Consider the following 19,943-nt stretch of genomic DNA (forward strand, 5'->3'; position numbering starts at 1 on the left):
ATCCCAGAGATCAAGTCCGCACTACCCAGCACTCAGGAATTGCTTTCAAAGCTGCCTTTAGGAATTATTTGCAGTTTTGTGTGCTTGAAGGTTGGTTCCAGAAATGACATCGGGAAAGATAAAAGTTGAAACTTACCAATTTTTCTTCTATTTTGAGTGAACCACCCCCCCCCCAAAAGAACCTTTTAAAATGTCGTTTGTTTTAGTGACATTTTAGCAAAGTCTAGCTGCCTTTTGCTTTCAGACGGGAAGTGAACCTCTGGACCACCCACCTTCCTTTTGTCTCCTTTCCTTTTATCTTCACTGTCCCTATAGTCTAAGAACAAATGCTTTAGAACCTTGAAATCAAAAATAAAATTGCAACCTCCCTGAATACTTACCACTACATAATTTAAAAATCAGAATGCCAACTGGTGGATGTAAGCCAAACTCTCTATTTTTAGAACAGTATTAAAAAATTGCAGATTTTATTTTAGGCCCCACAGACGAACAGTGAACAGCAATGGGGGAGATTCCTGGGCATCTCTCCATCCCCCTGCAAAGGCTGCTGGGACTGCCTCCTGGCCTGGGTAGTTGCCTCCCTCCAGATGCTTCGCCCAGCACAGCTACTTCAGAGCCTCTGACGAATTGGTTATTGGGAAGAAAGGATGTTGCGGGCTTAATTTTTTTAAAGGAAAGGAAAGAAAAACAAACAGAAAAATAGCGTAGTTCCTTTTAGTTCTAGTGAATTTGAGAGCTCCATGAGCTTGGGGCCAAAGTGGAGACTTACTTTTAATTAAGAATGGAGGAGAAAAGTTTCCTCTGTTTCTTACAGGAGTCAACTTAATTACGCCTTTGTCAGCAGGTAGTTTATAGGGGAGTTAATTTTAAAAAAGGAGAAGGCTCTGGCCTTTAATTATCTCAGTTGGTATTCGGCTCTAGAAAGTGTGTGTACCTGCCGAGTATGTTAATTTAACCACTTTAGAGTGCCTTCCCCCTGCCTTCCCCACCCAAACCGCCTCCCCAGAGAAAAGAATTCAGAGGAGTCAGGTGGCGCAGGAGAACTCCATACCTGCTCGGCTTCCCTTCTGTTTCTCAGCACTTAGGGCATTAAAACCTTTAGGTCACTGTGTGTGCGTGTGTGTGTGTGTGTGTGTGTGCTCCTCAAGCAGCTTCAGAATCATTTATTCATTGATTCACTCATTCCGATGTCCACAAATTCCATCAGCAAATATTTTTTAAGTTCTTGCTTTTGTCAAGTACAGGGATATAGACAGAGATGTCCTGCCTTTGGAAAACTTAGATTCTAGAGGGACAGGGAGACAAGTAGATAAGGCAGGTTATTCCAGACTGTGCTAAGTGGTAGAAGTATTTCTGCAAATATCTATTAAGTGCACACCTGTCACCCAGAAACAGGAGGTGCTCCTATAGAACCATCTTTGCTGAGGGGCTCTCAAATTTGCTTTCTTATTTACCCCTAACCCTGTGAGTTAAGGGGGACAAGTATTGTTTTCTTTAGCTCAGAGGAGAAGAATTTGAAATTTGCAGGAATGAAGCCTTTTGTCAGAGGTTATAAAATTCTGGGTAGAGCCCAGGGCACTGGACCCCATGTCTGTGTGTGTCCTCTTTACTTCCCCATGCCACGCCACCTGGTCACACTGGGGCCCAGCAGCTTTTAACTCGGCAGGAGCCGAGGCCCAGAAGAAGGAAACGCCTTCTCCAGGTCACACAGCTAATTCATTTGGTCTGAGACTGAAGCCTGGGACTCTTCCTGATGTATTCTTCAGTTCAGCAATTCTGATCAAAGCCTACTGGGTCCCAGGGCCAGTGTTTGTGGTGGGCTTGCTATGCAGGCCCCTGTGAGAGCCGATTAGATACACATTCCATTGATAACACACTCATTAGTGCTCGGTTTGTCAGCTGCGTGTAGATGCCTATGTAAGACAGAGGGTTGTCTGTTTTCACTTGTCACCAACACTTGTGTAAGTAAACGCTTGACAGATATTAACTCATTCATTCCTCAGTACCACCTGAGAGGAAAGGTACTGTGTTATTCCCACCTTGCAGATGAGGAAAGCGGCACAGGGGAAATAAGCGGTTTGTCCTCAGTGCTACAGCTAGTCAGCAGCTGAGCTGGTCAAGTCCAGACAGCCGGGCTGGACTCTGAGCTTCGGCCCCACTCCCGGCTCTTTTAAGTGGGATGGCACACCCTCTTAGGTGATGTGCTAGGAGAGAGGGTGTGAAGCTAGAGAGGCATAGGTTCAACTCCTGGGCCTGTCCCTGACCAGGTGTGTGAGTGAACCTCTCTGGGCCTCACTGCTCGTCTGTCACGTGAGGCTGATGCATACTTTGTGGGATTGTGGTCAGGGTGAAATGGATAGCATTTACACAACCCTTCACCACAACACCTGAGTCCTCCCAGCAACTCGATGTGTCCCAGTTACACATTCTTGATTCTGGATCCATTCCTGTCTCTGTCTCTTTTCATAAAGATACGTGGCTCCCTCTGGAGACCGCACATTGCCACCTCTTCTCATGAACATTCTTTATGTGTCTGAAAATCAGTGGTTTAGAGGTACCTGTGGCGTGAACACAGTAAAGAAGAGGCACCACCATTAGCCACTGCCTTTCCTTGGACACCCTGAGAATTGCAACTTGGGCTCTGGGCTCCCTTGCAGCAAACAGTTGGGAGCCCCCAAACCCTGCTGCTTAGCCTGGAACCCACTTGCCTAGAAGGCGGCTGAGGGACCGCGTTTGAAAGCAAAGGTTTGGAGTCAGTCTACCAATCCCAGCACTGATTTGCTAGCTCCAGTTTACTTCATTTCTCCATGCCTTAGTTTGAAGTGGGGCTGATAGGATTAGTATAAAGATTTTTAAATGATGTGGTCCTTGCATAGCACAGGGCCTGGTATAGAGTAAGAACCCAGAAGTAAACCCTGTTAAGATTATTGTCTGTGTTACATCATTCAAGCAATGCCCTTTGAGAATTCGTTCTCTCCCTTATTCTCCTCCTCTCTCCCCTCCTCTTTTCCTTCCTCCCTCCCTCCCTCTATTTGTCTCTCCCTCCCTATCTCATATACCCAAAGTGGTTTATTATTACCATACTAGTTTATATTGTTTTTTATTATAGTACCGACCATTTTCAGTACCCTACAGGTAAATACCATTTTCTTCATCTTGATGTATTTCCAGAAAGTTATTTAGCACTAGTTGATGTTCCCAAGTCTCTTAGGGACCAATCCCTTTGGAAAACGCTGGATGGAAAGGGAGAGAAAGGGGGTTCTGTGGAAAGTAACATCAGAGGGTGATCTGATCATAAATTCCTAACTGGGTGGGTCGTGGTGGGCAGTCACACTCCAGCGTGTAACTTTTTTAGTAAAAAGTTTATCTCTGCCTTAAACAAGCCCTGTCCATTGGTTCTGTGCCTCTAGGTTAACACACCATTGAAATAAACCCTCACCAGCCCCGGGAGAACACATCATCTTCACCAGCCTGCAGTGCTACCTCCAAGTCGATTCCGCCCACCTTCATGTAACCTCAAATGCATAAAAGAAACTGCAAACTGTTATTCTCCGAAACATTTCTCTCGGTCTGTTGAGGCCTGGGCCAGGTGTTTCCTCTGTTTGACTTAAAACAAATTTTTATAGAACTTCTCTACAGGTTTGGACATTTCTTATATAGACATGCCCTGCCTTATAACTTAGCTCCTATTTCCAAAGACAAAAGAATCCATTTTGCTAATGAATAAAAATATAGAAATATGCTAAGCATTACAGCGGCATTTATTAATTGCTCTTTGAGTTTTATGAAGTTTTTAAAATATATGTCAAATTTAAATAGGGCGTGTGTGTTTCTGTGAGAGAGAGAGAGAGGGAGACAAAGTTAAGAAGCAACTCTAAACAAAGGTCGAAGTGAATAAACCTAAACTATCTTCTTTCTCTGGGGCCTCACCTTGCAGAGGGTCGTCATCTCCAAAGGCATCCTGGCCTGCCCCCTGCTTATCTAATTTAGCCATATCTAAATTTGATTCTTTTTAAAAAATAACATTATTCTCTCTCTTTTTAAATATATTTTATTTATTTATTTTTAGGCAGAGGGGAGAGGGGAGATGAAGAGAGGGGGAGAAACATCCATATGTGGTTGCCTCTCACGCACCTCCCCTACTGAGGATCTAGCCTGCAACCCAGGCTTGTGCCCTAACTGGGAATCGAACTGGCGACCCTTGGGTTCACAGGCTGGCACTCAATTCACTAAGCCACACCAGCCAGGGCTAGGTTTCACTCTTGTACTGTTGCTTTAGGTTGTGTCTGCAGCAGATACAAGAAACATTTGTGCCGTGGGTTTAGGTGAAGTCTTTATTACTTATTAATAAAAATGTGTTGCATTTTGTTTTATTTCACTGCATTTTGATGTTGTTTTGCCTGCTCTGGGCTAACAATAGCAGGAAGAACCTTGCTTCTGCTTCAGGTACTAGATACAGCACACAGTAAGTCTTGATGCCGAGAATCCAAGATTCAGATTCCTAAAGTACTACACAGCATTTTGTTTTCACCCTGTTTCCCACTCCGTCCGTCCTTCAGTTTCCGAGAAGGTGCCTTGGTAATAACACCCCACGCAGCCAAGCTGTTACTGAGAACCAGTGTTACTGAGAACTTTGCACTCAGCAATCAGAGACCTTTGTTCTCCCTGATTAATTAATAGGCAGCTTGCATCTTTAATCTTCCAATGAGTAAAACACCAGTATTTTGCATACCACCATCTGAATATGTATTACTCCAATATACCATCTTATACACATTTATTGTTTTTCTTTAGATCTATTTTAAATTAACTCCTTTGTTAATTTAACCTTTTCTCAGACAATATCATCCTTAACACCATTGGTCTAGTGTGTATATATCTACCTTTTTCTAAGAAGCAGTAAAATAAATATTGGCTCTTATTATTAGAACAAAGACGGTGTGACTGTGTACCACCAAGAGTGGGATGCGGCACCCTGCTGTGAGGACCCGTTGGATGGTGGAATGTGCTGGCAGTCTTCCCCTGGGAGCTGTGACTCCATTTCTTTATTAATGTGATGTGTGTCACTCTGTACACACTGCTCTGCACTATTTCTCTTCAGCTTCTCTGGACTTGACCAGTCATTTAAGGCTCTAAAATACATCCCTCTTTTGAGATAATAACCATACTATTCCACAGAGAGATTGTGAGGATGGAAGCTCCGAGCACGGTGCCCGGCACAGAGTTAGGGCTGTCGGTTCCTCTTTCGTCTGTGTGGGAGTTTTCTCCACAGCTGAACTTGTCAGATCCTCGGGGTCAGAGAATCCCTGGATTTTTTTGTGAATATATAGTATAGTGGCTTGTCTTCAGAAGATGCCCCACACGTATCTCTTAAATGATTAAAAATTAGGTGGGTGTAGAAGGCGGGGGAAATAAACAGAGGCTGGTATCACGAGGATAAAACATGTCTTGGTAGCAGTGCGTTCATGCTCACTGTCCTGGGTGAAGCTTTTTAGTGACGACCCTTATTCAAGTCGTTCCCAAAAGGCTGTTGGAGACCCTCTCGCTGGCTCAGTCCCCCTCATTCATGCTGCCTCTGAGTGGAGAAGGAGAAAGAACTGAAATTCAGTCTCAGGACTTTGACGTTTTTGATTCCTAAACTGTCATTGGCCCCATCACCTGCTTGAAACATTGGAACAGCTTTCCAAGAGATCATTCATCCTATGGTCACAGACTGAGACGCTGAAGGACCCAGGCCAGGGTGGCCCAGCAGTGAGTGGGGCTGCGCCCGTACCTGGGGTCTGCGGCCCATGGGACTGTGCTCTCTGTAAAGAAGCCAGGAGTCTGGATTTTTATGTGAAAGCTCCCTATTTCTAAATGTTGGCTTTAGTTGTTGTTTAAATAATTCTCTGTGGGCTAAATAAAACAGGTCTGTAGGCCAGCTCCAGCCCCTCAGCTGCCTGGTTATAACTTTTGACTTTAACTTTGTTTCCTCAATTGATTTTTAGAGTTTCTCCTTAGACATACCATATATTTTCTCAGTAATTCAGTCTAATGTCAAACAGCTAGTCTAATTGTTGTGAACGCTAAGAATGCTTGAATCAAAGAGCAATTTGTAACTTGGGTGGTCAGTTTCTCTGTTGGGGGTGATACCAGCCCCTCCAAAATCTGAGAATGAGCTGTTGGCCCTGAAGCATAGGCTCCAGGCTTTCTCTCCTCTGTGCAAACAAAGGAAAGAGATTCCAGACAGTTAACTGTACAGGTAACTCGATGGGGACTTTGGTTGAATATGGCGAACTTTCTTCCAGGGTCAACACGTTTTTGATAACGAACAGCTGGGGAAGAAGTCCGCGCTGGCTGCATGTGTCATTGACCTTACACCAGGAGGTGGTGGCCTTGAAGTCCTGGTGTGCAGTCAGTCGGAGTTGGGACCTCTCGTTTGTTTACTCTTCCCAAATGCCAGAGAAGCTTTAAAAAGCAAACAAAAAGTATAAATTGTAAGAAATACTTTTTTAGTTCTCAGGGCTAGTCCTTAAATTCAGAAGCATTTCACTGTCTCTTCTCCAGTATGTGTTTTATAAAAATGAACTGAGGTTCAGAGTAGATAAGCTCCATGATTCGTGCATGACTTTCACAATCCAAGTTGAAATGGAAACACGAGATGTGTGGAGATGTGTTGGTGGGAGTAGTTTGTTTTAATTTCTTTTTCAAAGAGCTAGTGGATGACAGCATACAACAGGTAATGTCCTATTTTATTCACCCATGTTCATGGAGTACTGGTAGGTTGTATGTGTAGTGGACTTGTCAAGCCATGAGCTTCCTTATTCTAGATCAGACGTTGGCACACTTTCTTTATAAAGGGTCAGATGGTAACTATTATAGGCTTATTGGATCATACACACACTGTCACAGCTGCTCAATGCCACCAGCACAGGGCCAAAGCAGCCGAGGATAATGCATAAGCAAGTAGACACTCCTGTGTTCCAATTAAACTTTATTTGCAAAAACTGGCTATAGACTAGATTTGGCCCATAGGCTATAATTTGTACATCCCTATTCTAGGTAAGTGAGAAAGAAATATGGGAGACTATGGTATTTGTTTTATGTTATAGTTTGGTTTTTATCGCTCAAACAATAGTAAAAAGATTTATAGTCCTATTTAGCAAATTAACTTCATCTTTTGTGTTCTGACCACTCTGTCCATTTCATGTGTAATTTTCATACAGCTTGGAGTAGCATGGATAAAACTGTTCTTACTTAATATAATATCTTATATATTTTCATATAGCAATATAGTCTCCAGAAGTATACCTTCAATGGCATAGAAATCTTGCTCTGACCAGGCCATTCAGTTGGTTGCAGCATCATCCTGTACATCAAAAGGTTGCAGGTTCGATCCCCAATTAGGGCACATACCTAGGTTGCAGGTTCCATCCCAGTCAAGGTACATATAGGAGGCAACAAATCGATGTTTCTCTCTCTCTCACTCTCTCCCTCTCTCCCTCTCTCTCCCTCTCTCTCCTCTTCTCCTTCTCTCCTTCTCTCTCCCTTTCCTTCTCTCCCCATTTACCTCTCTCTAAAATCAATGAAGATATCCTTGGGTAAGGATTTTTAAAAGAACTTAAAAATTAAAAAATATTTAATGGTATATAGGATTCTCCATCTAGCTGACATGACAGTTTATCCATTTCTATACTTGTGAATTTTTATTTCCTCTTCATTTTTAATATTTTAATCAACAACACCACAGTAGATCTCTCTATGCATCTGCCTTTTACTTTGGATTATTTCCTAAGGATAAATGTCTGGGTTAGTATTATTGGTTCAAAGGATAGGAACACTTTTATGCTTTTTGTAAAGGATTAAAAGTGGCTTTAAAAGAATTGTAATTACTTAATAGCCATAGCAGTTCCAGTTTCACAGGGGCCCACGTGGCCACGTTAGATGAAACGTCATTTGGTCCCTGCATATCTGAACACCCGGTGTCTGCTTCATGCCCGGCTCTGGTTCTCTCTAGCCTGCAGGAGCGGAAACACACTGGCCTCCCTCGCCACTGGTGCTCATCTGCCGGACGTCCTCAGTGATGGGAGGACCATTGGGAATCTCTAACCTTCCAAGTAGACCGATCTGACACAGGCTCCTCCTTTGAAGTCCTAGGCCTTGAACACCACTTCCAAAAGGCCAGCTCTGATGTCCTGTGCCAGTTAGAACCCCCCCTTTGCTCTGAGATTTTCCAGCATGGGGCACATGTCCCCATGCAACACCCATAACACCTTTTCTCACCTGTATAAAGTTGCCCCTTCCTCACAGCTTCATCCCTAGAGCCTCACCTGGGGCCTGTCACACAGTAGGTGTCCGGCAAACTTAGGTTGTGTTAAGTAAGATCAGACTGGCCCCTCCTTGGAAAAGCTGCCAAGCAAGTTGGTGGTCAGTGGATAGAAAGGTTGTAGGAACTCACTGTTCTCCAGCAGAGCCTGGGATTAAGGTGTTCTTCTGAGACTTGAGCTGGTAAAAATGCGAACACGGTGGAGGAGGTGGACTGTCTGTAGAGGTCTCCTCGAGGTACAGAGCTCAGAGCGGGAAGAGCTAATCGAGCCCTGACTAGAGCAACAGAAAGCGTGGTCCTTGGGGTTCCCACCTGTGAACACAGAATGTATTAACAGAAGACAGGTCAGCTTGGAGTCTGGAAGATGGACTAATCAGTTGACGTTTACTGAGCATTGTCCAGGGCAAGACTGGCTGGATCTGAGGCTACCAAAGAGGTGGCCTGCTTGAGGGACAGTGAGAGCCTCACTACAGCCCAGCCGAGCTGGCTCTCGCTACTATTTGCTTCCTTTTGTTCATACTGTGTCACAGCTTCCCGGTGTCTTACTCAGCATGTTCCTTGGAGCACCTGATCCCAGGGAGTGCTGCCTTGTGCAGTGGGCGCAAACCTGGTTTCTCTCTCTTTGACCTTGACTAGCGTGGATCCTTCCCTGAGAGGATTCCCTCTGGGGGAACTGATGGAGAACCTGCTAAGCTGAGATCTAGACCTGACTATAGTGTCCTCACTGTGGTGCTGCCTAGCCCAAGCAGGTCATGGGTGAGGTGGCAAGTCACCTGCCTTTGGGGCATCTTCCTATAATCCCTTCTAGCTGCCTCAGAACTGTCAGCCCTAAAGAGAGCTGAACATGTGCTCAGAGAATGGCCTTTGGAGTAAGGCAAACTCAGAGCCTCTTATGTTTACTAGGTGGGAAAGAGGCCAGTGTGAGCAAGACCTTGTGGGAAGACCAACCTTGAGTGAGAGCCTGGGGATGGTTAGGACAGGTTGCTCCATGGGGCAGGCAGAGCAGCCAGTGCGTGGTTCAGAGTTTCCCAACTCCATCCTCACCACCAAGGCCCTTTCAGTTTTTACTACTTCTTCAGTAGCTGATGAGAGTAATTTCGGTGAGCTCATTCTCACAGAAGTGTTGGGAATCCCACTGGCCATCGACCCGCCCAGCAGTCACTGAGCTATGCAGACAGTCTGCCGTGTCCTTAGCTTTCTCGTGTCACATCTGAAACTTAAACCCTGCATCAACGCTGCTCTTCTAGGCTTTGACAGCAGTTTCACTGTGTTTCCTCATCTGTGAAATAGTTATAACGTTATTCACTTTGTCAGGTTGGTATAAGGATTAGAGGTAATGTGAAAATAGAACCTGGCACATAGGACACATTCAGTAAGTGGTACTTGTGGTATTACGTCACTCATTTGTTCAACATGTGTATACCAGGCCCTGTGCAGGAGCCAGGCAGAGAGCATTGAAAAAGACAGACCTTGCTCTTGTGGAGTTCAGATTCAAGGGGCAGAGGCAGACAAAACAACACGTAGAATATCTCAGGGTGTGATCCATATTCAGAAGAAAACGAAGCAAAGTAAGAGGAAAAGAAGTGACAGGTAAGGTAGATTGATGGCTATTTCAGGCAGGTCAATTAAGGAATGCCTTCTTGAGAAGGCAATGTGAGCAGAAAACTGAAAAAAAAAAAACAAAACAAAAAAAACCAGAGTATAACCCATGCACATATCTAAAGGAAGAGCATTCCAGGCAAGGGGAACAGCACATGCTAAGGCCCTGTGGTGGGAGCAGGCCTTGCACATTTATGGAAAAGCAAGTGGACCACAAGAATTAGGAGAGTGGGAGACAAGGTTGCAGTAGTGGCCAGGGCCCAGATCCAGGGTCTCAAACCATGCAGAGAACCTGGAATTATTCTGGGAATGCTGGGAAGCCACGGAAGGGTCAGAGGGAAAAGAGCAATGTGATCAGATTGAATTTAGAAAGCTTCCTTCCAGCTGCTGATTGTGAAATAAACTATAGGGCAGCCAGACAGAAATGGGAAAGGCCAACTAAAAGGCCATCCCGGGAGTCCAGGAGAGAGAGATGGGGGAGGGATGGATCACTCTGGGAGCATGGAGTTGCTAGAAGCCTCAGTTCAGGGTGTGTTTTTATACGTGGTGCCAGCAGAGCTATCTCTGGGATTAACTGCTAGATGTGAGAAGAAGAAAGGCGTAAATGACTTCAAGTATTTTGGGCCTGAGCATTTGGGTGAGTGATGTTGCCATTTCAGAGACGGGGAATGACAAGGGAGGAAGGCTTTGGGCCAGCATGGGGGATGGACTCCAAGATTGTTTACACATGGTAGGTGTGTTTTAGATAGAGCCAAGTGGAGACGTTTAAACAGACAGGTGGATATGAGAAGCCGGAACTCCAGGGGGAGGTTGGAGCTGGAGATAAACAGAAGGAGGGCTCAGGGTCGTGGGAAGGACTTGGCGTAGACCGAGCTCTGTGAGGACAGTGACTGTCTACCTTACTCACCTCTGTATGCCCAGCACGACTGCTCAGGCTCTGTCTGGTGAGTTCATCATTCTGCGGCTACTCAGCTGCAGCATGATGAATGTGGCCAAGTGCAGAGCGGAAATCACTAACTGAAAAGATGCTTTTTATTCCAAACAAAAGAGAGAAACCCGGTGTGTTGTTTCTTAAGAAATAATTGGCATAGCTAAAATCGAGCTGGATACTGGAAGGAAGCCCTGAGGCCATTTAATGGGAAAGTTCAAAATTTGTGGACAGAGGATGGTAAGGGGAGTAGACAGTTTGTTGCCAAGGGTGAGAAAGTGTTCACAGGAGCTGCACATTGACAGTGACCTGAATAAATAAGGTCTTGAGCATCAGTGCTGTTGTTCAAGTATATGAAGATGTTGCAATTAATAAAAGAAAACAACATTTTTGTTAATACTCTGTCGTGATGCATTCTTGCAACAATAGGCTTCAAAGGAACAGCTGTCTTTGGAGGGGAGAGGGTTTAGTGAGTGTACGAAGTTCGTAAGGAAATGAGTGAGAATGTGGATCCAGTCCGAGCCCTTTGTTTTCCTGATACGGAAAGGGAAGGGGAGTGGGATTAAGTGGCCTGCAAAATTATGGCCCTGGTTAATGACTGGGCCTAGACACTCCCTAGGTCTAGGTCTCCTTAACCTGGGCCCAAAGCTCTTTCCACCAGCCATCTGCCTGTTGTGTATTTCAGCACCAACTTTCCTCAGACTAATTAACAAGGTATTGCCTTAGAACACAAATCATTCATATTTGTCTGTGGGATTATTTTAGTGACTTATTTTGCTAATGATTTAATGTGAGAATTATAATTAGATTTTGCTTTGGCTAATTTCAAAATCCATGTACAATTCCCTAAGCACATTTCATTTGGCAATATGAAAGAATAAGTAGTCCAAAAAGGACCTGTGAAAGTAAGGTTTTTAATTTTCAGTAGGTAATTTACCCAGTAATTTTCATGTCAGAAATTAAGACTTGACTTTAGTGGCAAATGTCATCTTAAAGAAGCCTAGAAGCCTGTGTAGAACTTCAAGAGGGGAGCGCATTTGAATATCTACAGTTCTCGGGTCAAACCTTGGCTCCACAGCTCTGGTACCTGTACAGACAGACCTCAGCCATGCAAACTCACTCCTCCGGGCCTCAGTTTCTGCATCTGCAAAATGGGGAGGGAGATGTTTACTTTCCAGCATTACTGTGGACGTTAGGAAGCACACATACATTGATGCCTGCTCAGACAAGGCCTTGGGGAAAGAAAGAAGACTCTGTGATTTTACACACGAGGAAACGGAGGCTGATTAAAAGTGACCCAAAGAAACCTTTCTGAGTTTAGCCTGCAGTCCAATCCCCTAGGTTTTAATTACCCACGAATTCATTGCTCATCTCCTGATTTTGCTGGCTGCTGTCTTCCCCAGGCTGTGCTTGCCAGGAACTTGGCGGTCCGTTACCACATGGAGGGACAGTTCCCTGGCGGAGAAGGGGGGCCCCGGTCCCTGGAGCAGTCATCTCAGGAGTCTGAGCCTGTGGGCTGCCAGAGGGAGTTTCAGAGAGAGGCTGCCCCTGTGGCCCCACTACTCAGACATGGCTGTCACGGCGCAGCTGGCCCTGGCCCAGCACAAGTTACTGACATAGTTGCACAACAGCAAGCTGGTCCAGTGTGAAGAGCCACTCTGGCCCACTGGGAGCAGTTGCTTCAGGAGCCCTGGGTGCCTGAGCCCGGGGCTGGGCCCTTGTTCCACTGTTGCATCAGGGAGCAGCGCCTTCTCCAGCAGTTTGCGGGAGGTTGGGCGGGGGGGGGGGGGGGGGGGGGGGGGGGGGGCGGGGGGGGGGGGGGGGGGGGGGGGGGGGGCGCGGGGGGGCGGGGGGGGGGGGGGGGGGGGGGGGGGGGGGGGGGGGGGGGGGGGGCGAGGGAGGAGCACGCTGGTGTTATGTTTTGGTTTGGTTTTGGAGGGTGGGGTGTTGTTTTTTTGTCAACTGTCACATGTTTGGCCCGCATGACCGGAAGAGGGGGGTTACCATGTCTGGCAAGAAGGGGGGTGCCTTCTGTGGAGTCAGAACTCCTGCACAGTTCTCCCACAGAGGCGGCAGATGTGTGAGTCACTCCCTAGATTGGAACAGGAAGATGTCTTGTTAATGCCACATCATTTTCAGTCCAATTATGAGAATTTATCCACACAAACACTCAGCCTTCAGCCCGCTCCTGTCCCTGAGCCCAGTGGGTCCAGCACAAGCATCCATCCCTTGGGAAGGAAGTCTAAGCTTGGTTGAGTGCTCAGGAAATTGGTTCTGGTGGCCCTGGTCCACTTCTATTACGGCATCAGAAAACCCTCTTCATCAAAGAAACTTTCTGTCTGAGCTATTTTTTAAAATGTTCCCCCTTATTTCTCTGTCCCTTGGAATGATACTGCACTCTGTGGTGTTTTAGAATTTTCTGTTTGCAAACAGTTTTCATGTGATTCTGACAGGAACTGTCGTTAGCAAAGATCATTCTGGAGTGTTAATATTTTCAGAGATCCTTTGCTTTTTTTAAGGAGTTTTCATGATTCCTTTGTCCTTAGATTATTCCATATTCTTGATAATCATTATAATATCTCCCATTGCTCAAATGTTTAGAGCCAGGCAGCATTTTAAGAATCATACATGTGCATTTAGTCCTCATTACAGCTCCACAAGGTGTAGGGACTGTTGTTATTCCCATTGTGCAGATGAGGAGATTGAGGCTCAATTCAAGGAATTTCCAAAGTCACAAAGTGAGTTAAATGGCTACAGCCAAAGCTTAAACTCTGCTCCTAACAGCTCCCCTTTGCCCACATTTACTCAAATTGTGGCCAGCACTTCTCACAAACTGTTCCTGGGAAAACATATCTGTGTTCAAATAATAGGGGGAAATGCTACAAACCATATGCCTCTCGCAGATCATAAATGCATTTTATTGTAGAAAGACCTTGAAAAGTCATGCATAAAAGAAGCCTGCTTATCTTTGTTTGAACTAGGGCTTTCCAAAATATACTCACATGTGCCGTGGAACCTTTTTTCCATGGGTACCTGTCGTAATGCATTTTGAGAAGCACCACACTAGCACATGAAGGCTTGTACCCTGGAGGTTAAGTGTGTATACTTTGGAGCCAAAGTACCTGGATTTAAATCCTCACTCTGCTTCACTTTCCCCATCTGTGTAATGGGGAAATATACTAGCGTTCTCTTGCAGGATGATTGTGAGGGCTGGATTGGCCAGTGTGTATAAAGGACGTAGAAGAGTGTTGTGCACGTAGAGAGTACTCAGAATCAAAACATTTGCTACCTCTGGGGTCTGACTGCAACCAAAATGTTGTTTTCACGGTGTTTGGAAAACATTGCAGAAAAAGCTTGCCTTCCTTCTGACTCAAGGGCAGAGACCTGCACTTGTCCTTGCTACTCTCGCCCTTGCTGCTCTCTGTAGCTACTCTGGTTTCTCTCTGTCTCTCACCATCTGGTTAGTTCAGATAGCAGCTCAGACCTGGGCTCGGGTCTCTGCCCTTGAGTCAGGATTAGCATGCACTCCTCCTGGGACAGAGGATAGCTATCAGGGTTAGCCACATTGCTTGTGGGTGGCCCAGGCAGAATCTGCAGAGAGAAGTGCTGGGGAGAAAGGAACTCAAGTTCCCTATGTTTAAACAAAGCAACTGCCCTTGCAAGCCACAGCCCCTGGATTTCCAGAAGGGGAAACAATTGCAAAGCATTGCACTTTCACTGAACTTGCCACTCCACCTTGTCACCTGCCACTAACCAGAACAGCTCCCCAAACGGGGAGTGGGCCCTCCGTGAGGAGCCTTGCAATTCTGCAGGCTCAGCTTGTAGTTACTGGTGTCTCGGCACCCAGTCAGCCTCAGGCACCACTTGGAACGTCCTGCAACAGGTAGATAGTGCTTGTGTGATCTTGCTTCTCCCCTCCCTGCATCATCTGAGCTTGGTCGGCTGTGACTCCTAGGATGATGGGGAAAAGAGAGCAGTGGTGGGAATTTACTCATTTTTAAAATGAATCCTGTACATTTATATTGTCCTTTATGCTTTTTCTATAAATTTTAAATGCCTCAAGATGAAAAATTAAAATTAGAAAAATGCACCATTACCCTCTATGATGAGCAAGGTCAGTTGCGTGTGATACATTTATTGTTGGGTGAAAAATGAAATTTGCAGAACTGTATGTAAATGATACTGTTTATTTTTAAAACCACATATGCATGTCTGATGTGTGTGTTTGTGAAAGCCAGAAGAGGGTGTGTGGAAGGAAGGAAAAAAAGTATGGACAGTAGTTACCCCTTTGGAGTGAAATCAGAAGGAAAGTGTTTTTTATTCTATTCTCATACATAGAGTTTGAATTTTTCAACATATTCCTATTGTTATTTTTAAAAAGAAGAAAATAATAAAAGGCTAATAATCCTGAACTAGCTCCAAAAATGGGACTAAATTAAATAGTAGTGGCCAGTACTGGACGTTGCCTGACTGGCCTGGAGGCTTTGCAGAGAGCAGGAAGGAAACTCAGACCAGAAAATGGGCCAGTTCTCGTCGCCGTCAGCACAGTGCATGCTCTGCAGTGTGTGGCTTTGGAACCTTGTGCCTTTGCAGATGGTGCAGAGTTTTGCTTTTGCTTTCCCAGGACTTCCCTCAGGGAAGCCACCCAAGCTGCTCAGATCCTCGGGGGTTCAGCTGTGCCTGTGTTGCCCTTGGCCGTGATACAGCACATTAATCACCCAGGCTCTGACCAAGTGGAGGGGCCCACCCTAAGCTCAAATACAAGTGGGAACAACTGTTGGGAGGACAATTGTTATCGCTGGGTCACCCCTGTGGAGTCCTGGCTCCCGTGAAAGCTACCCCCCCAAAACCTGGAGCACTGCCAGGGTGGAAGAGATCAGAGAGTGCCAGGCGCAGTGGGAAAAACTCGTCTGAATCAGGAACTGGGGTTCTTTCCCAGCGCTGAGGGGCCTGGGACACATAGCCAAATTTCCGTTTGCCTCCGTTTTCTCATACTTAGATATGCAAAGTAATTTAATTACAGGGTGATTCCGAGGGGTGATAAAAGAAGTGGAAGAGTTTCAGAAGGTAAAAGGTGGTGAAGTACAAAGAAAAACCGGCCCAGTAGACGTTGTTATCAGCGGCACTGAGGTGGGGGGGCCTTCTGCTCAATGTCTGGGCTGATTTCTCTCTCGTTGAGGTGTTTTCCTCTTTCGGTTTCTAATGGAGGCAGAGCTCCTTTCTTGGCAGCAAAGTACTTGCTGTCCTAGAAATCCCCTCTTTGTAGATAAGAAATCTGAGGGCCTGAGACGTTGAAGAGCCTGTCTCTTCGCCACCTTCCCAGGCCCCACCAGAAGCCAGGGAGCAGGGCCCCGAGTGAGCCTGCACTCCCAGGTCTCCTGTTCTAGGTGCTAATAAGCATTTAACTGGACTTCTCTGATAAGCAGACGCATTATCCTGAGGGCACCCCTGGCACTGAGGGGTTCACCGAGAACAGAGGCTGGGACACCACTCCTCACATACACTTCCTGTAACAGGGCCTTAAGTAACTTTAAACACAGTTCTCCTTTGTGACTAGTCTTTCCTCCGGATGCCATTTGGCATTGTGAACATTTAGGCAGAGACACGGAGTTTTAGGATTGAATGGAGCCCCTGAACTGGTCCAGTTCTTTGACGTTACACTCCGTGTTTTTTCTTTCTCACCTTCCCACTCTCTCTCCTCATTTACTCAGCACCCATTTTAAGGGGACATTGCACCTTCATTGAAGTAAATATTTATTGAGTCCCACCATGCGTAAGACAGTGTGCTAGCACCAAAGCTGTTTTTGTCTTTCGTCAGCGTCCATCCAGTGGTAGTGGGGCGTGGGGGAAGATAACCACACAGATAACCACACAGATAACCACAGTACAAAGCAAGAGGCAGTTATGTGCCAGAGACGGAACAGTATGTTTTAGACCCGTAAAGGAGGAACGGGTTATCTGTATCCATCTGATATCCCAGGAAGGCACATTTCTGATCATATCATTCCTTGCTTAAAATTTTTCAGTGGCCCTCAGTTGTCTGCAGCCTAAAAATTCAAACTTCCGAGGCTGCCAGCCAACATTGTGATGCCAACTCACACCCCACCCCTTCTAGCTCTTCATGGTCTCTGCTCCGGGTGAACCTGACTACCTGCCATTCTCTGCATAGTACCAGGGCTTTCACAGCACTAGCCTTTGTACTTCCACTTAGAATGCCCAACCCTCCCAGCTACAAATCCTGTCGTGCAGTGCCACCTCCTCCATGAAGCCTTCTCAGATCTCCCCAAGCCAGAAGGAATCACTCTCTCCTCTAAACTTCACTCAGACTGACCTCTCTCTCTTTTGATGCTTCTTTTCTGCTTAAGGTTATTTGTGGATGCATCCATTTCCACTCTACTGTATCCAAAGCACCTTGAAGATTTTTTTTTTTTGTACATGCTCAATGCCTACCAGATCATCAGAGCCCACCCCGGTAGTTACGGTAGGAAGACAGGGACTGGTTTCTGGTTGGAGGTTCAGCAGGGACTTGGTAGAACAGGTAATCTGACTTGACTTGGAAACAGGGTTGGAATATCACCCGGGGAAGTTTGGAGGGACCGGGCCTTTCTGAGGGAAAATAATAGAGCAAGCCAGGAGTTCAGTTCCAGCAGCCATTTGAGACCCTACAAGTAAAACAATTTTTCTTGACCCCTTTTGGATTGCGGGTTCTCCTAGATTAGTGCCTGTGGACCCTCTCCCCAGAAAATGTGCACACCCACAGCATCTCACTGCATCGCACAGAGGGTGCCTGGGCCCTTCAGTGATAAAGAATCCCCCAAAACAAACAAAATAGTTAAGAGAAAGCCCAAAGGGTATGTTACAGCCACATTATAAAGGGCTTCTGGGCCACAGTGTAAGTTGACTTAATTGGGAGCAGTCGATGGTTTTGTTTTCTTTTTGTACCTTTTTTTTTTAAGTATAATATCATACAGCACCTTACATATTATACACCCAAATCAGAAGTGTAATTTTTTTTTTGTAGGCTAAGCCCAAATGCACACATGCAGCCAGCACTGAGAAAAGACCCCTTGTGTCCCTTGGCAGTTCCCCCTTCAAAAATAACCCTCCCTTGGCGTCTGACAGCACAGATTAGATTCCCTTGGTTTTGTACTTAATAGATTTCTGTGGTACATACTCCTCTTTTAACCTTTTTCGCTCCTTTTACTCACCTTATGTCCATGAGATTCATCCACATTGTTGCATGAATTTGAGGCTCGTTCATTGTTGTTGCTGTAGAGTATTTCATTGAGTGAGTTGTGGTTCTCCTGTGTGGGTCATTTGGGCAGTTTCTGTTCGGGGCTTTTATGAACAGGGCTGCTCTGACGAGCTAATGCATGTCTTTTCGTGAGCACACACACACATTTCTGTCAGGTACACACCTGGGATTAGAATGGCAGTTATGTTTGGCCTCAGTGAATACCGCCAACATTTACATTCCCACCAACCCGTTGATTTTTGAGGGGCAGCATTTGATTAGAGGGGAATTTTAGGAAGCCGAGTCTGGCTGTGGCTCCTACGATGGCTCAGAGCGGTGGTTTCAGGTTGTTTCCAGGAGCCTGGGCCTCTACAGCATCCTCCTTGGGGCTGCCGCAGGCAGAGAAGGGAAAGCTGTGTTAGTGAGTGCCCCAGGTTCCTCATTCCCAGCCACCCCCCAATGCAGCAGGCTTGCTCCTGTCTGTTTAATGAGCTTTTGTCATTATCTAGGACTACTGGTCCGTGGCCAGCAATGTGACAGGTTGACAGCCACTGGGGGAGAGCACAGGGTTACCAGAAAAATGAAGGCTGTTGCTGTCATCTCCCAGCACGTATCAAGAGGAGGGCCTGACCAACAGGTGGATGGCAAAGGTAGCAGGGAGGAAGCTTTGGATGGGACAGCAGAACCTGTAGGACAGGTCGCAACCTCTTTGGGTGTCAGAGAGGGACTGGTCTCGGAAATAGAACCAAAGTTTTAAGTATCAATAACTATAATAAAAGTCATTTTACTAGCACAGAGTTTGAGAAGCCAGCCCAGAGAAGGGCCTCCCGTGTCAAGGAAGATGGTCCCCACTGTCGCCGAGTTGCAGGGGCACACAAGCAGTCTGGATGAGGGTCCCACACACAGGTCCAGGGCCAGATACAAATGTCAGAGTCCTCTGCAAGCCCTTGAGGGTGCACAAAAGGGAGGACAGAGAGGAAAAACCGGTGCTTGGGCAAAACCTTCCAGGACGGCTGAGCTCAGAGGGCATGGAGAGAGACAGATGTCAGCCCAGGAACCAGAGCAGGATAGTTAGCGACATGAGGATGGGCCCAGGGGAGGGCAGGGCCCAGAGAGCAAGCGCAGAGTCAGGAGGATGGGACAGCACCTGCATCTGAAATTATGAAATGTCAGGAAGTGCGTTCTTAGCCATCAGTCACGTTCAGGTTGATGTGCGTATTGTGCTGTTGTTTGTCTTTGAAAACTGGCAGCGGAGTACCCTTGCACACAGTAACTCAATCAGACATTTCAGTTTTTTTCTAGTATCTTTTTCCAGAACATTCTGGTTGAAAGAGAGCTTACTGTGTTTGTGGGCCCAGGTTTATTTTTAAACAACTGTGAACACTCTTTTCTGTCCTGTATAGTTGACTGCTTTAGGACCCACTTGCTAAGGGAAGCTGCCCCGTCCTGCCCCTGTTTGGGCTGGGCCCCAACTGTAAAGTATTCTGCGGCTTCAGAAGCAGCTCATAATTCTTTCAGGTTACTAGATGTTTGTGTCACCTACAGGTTTACTTTAATGACACAATTTCTGCCTTGATCACTATGACAATATGCAAATATTAACAGCTTAAACCAAGGGTCTGAATCGTTTTGAAGAGCAGGAGGCAGAGGACCATACTGAGAGAGAAGCAAAGAAGAGGCACAGAACACCTATATTGTTCTCCTTTGTTAAGGATGAGTAAGGCCGAGTTCAGAAAGGGGAAGTGACCTGCCCCATCCCCAGCCAACTGCAGGCAGAGCCATCAGGGAGATGTAGAACTGCCAGGGAGACGTGGGCATTGCGCCTGCACAGTCCTGATGTGTTCAAGACTGTGGCTCTCTCCCCAGAGTGTATGTTC

General features: G+C 46.2%; 1 protein-coding gene across 5 annotated transcripts in view; it reads left to right on the forward strand.

The window, feature by feature from the left end:
- GNG12 (G protein subunit gamma 12) overlaps nucleotides 1–19,943 on the forward strand; it is a 123,602-nt gene that overhangs the window by 81,588 nt on the left and 22,071 nt on the right. Inside the window, exon 1 of one of the 5 annotated variants that reach the window (XM_037042780.1) lies at nucleotides 10,478–10,541. The exons of 3 other annotated variants lie outside the window; for them this stretch is intronic. The gene's annotated coding sequence lies outside the window, so the exon portion shown is untranslated. Of the gene's footprint in view, nucleotides 1–10,477; nucleotides 10,542–10,738; nucleotides 10,849–19,943 lie in introns of those variants that run through there. One more of the 5 variants, XM_037042767.1, reaches the window with a different exon arrangement.

This window comes from Sturnira hondurensis, unplaced genomic scaffold (assembly GCF_014824575.4).
Source record: "Sturnira hondurensis isolate 20B ecotype Veracruz unplaced genomic scaffold, ASM1482457v3 Scaffold0000648, whole genome shotgun sequence".
Taxonomy (NCBI): Eukaryota; Metazoa; Chordata; class Mammalia; order Chiroptera; family Phyllostomidae; genus Sturnira; species Sturnira hondurensis.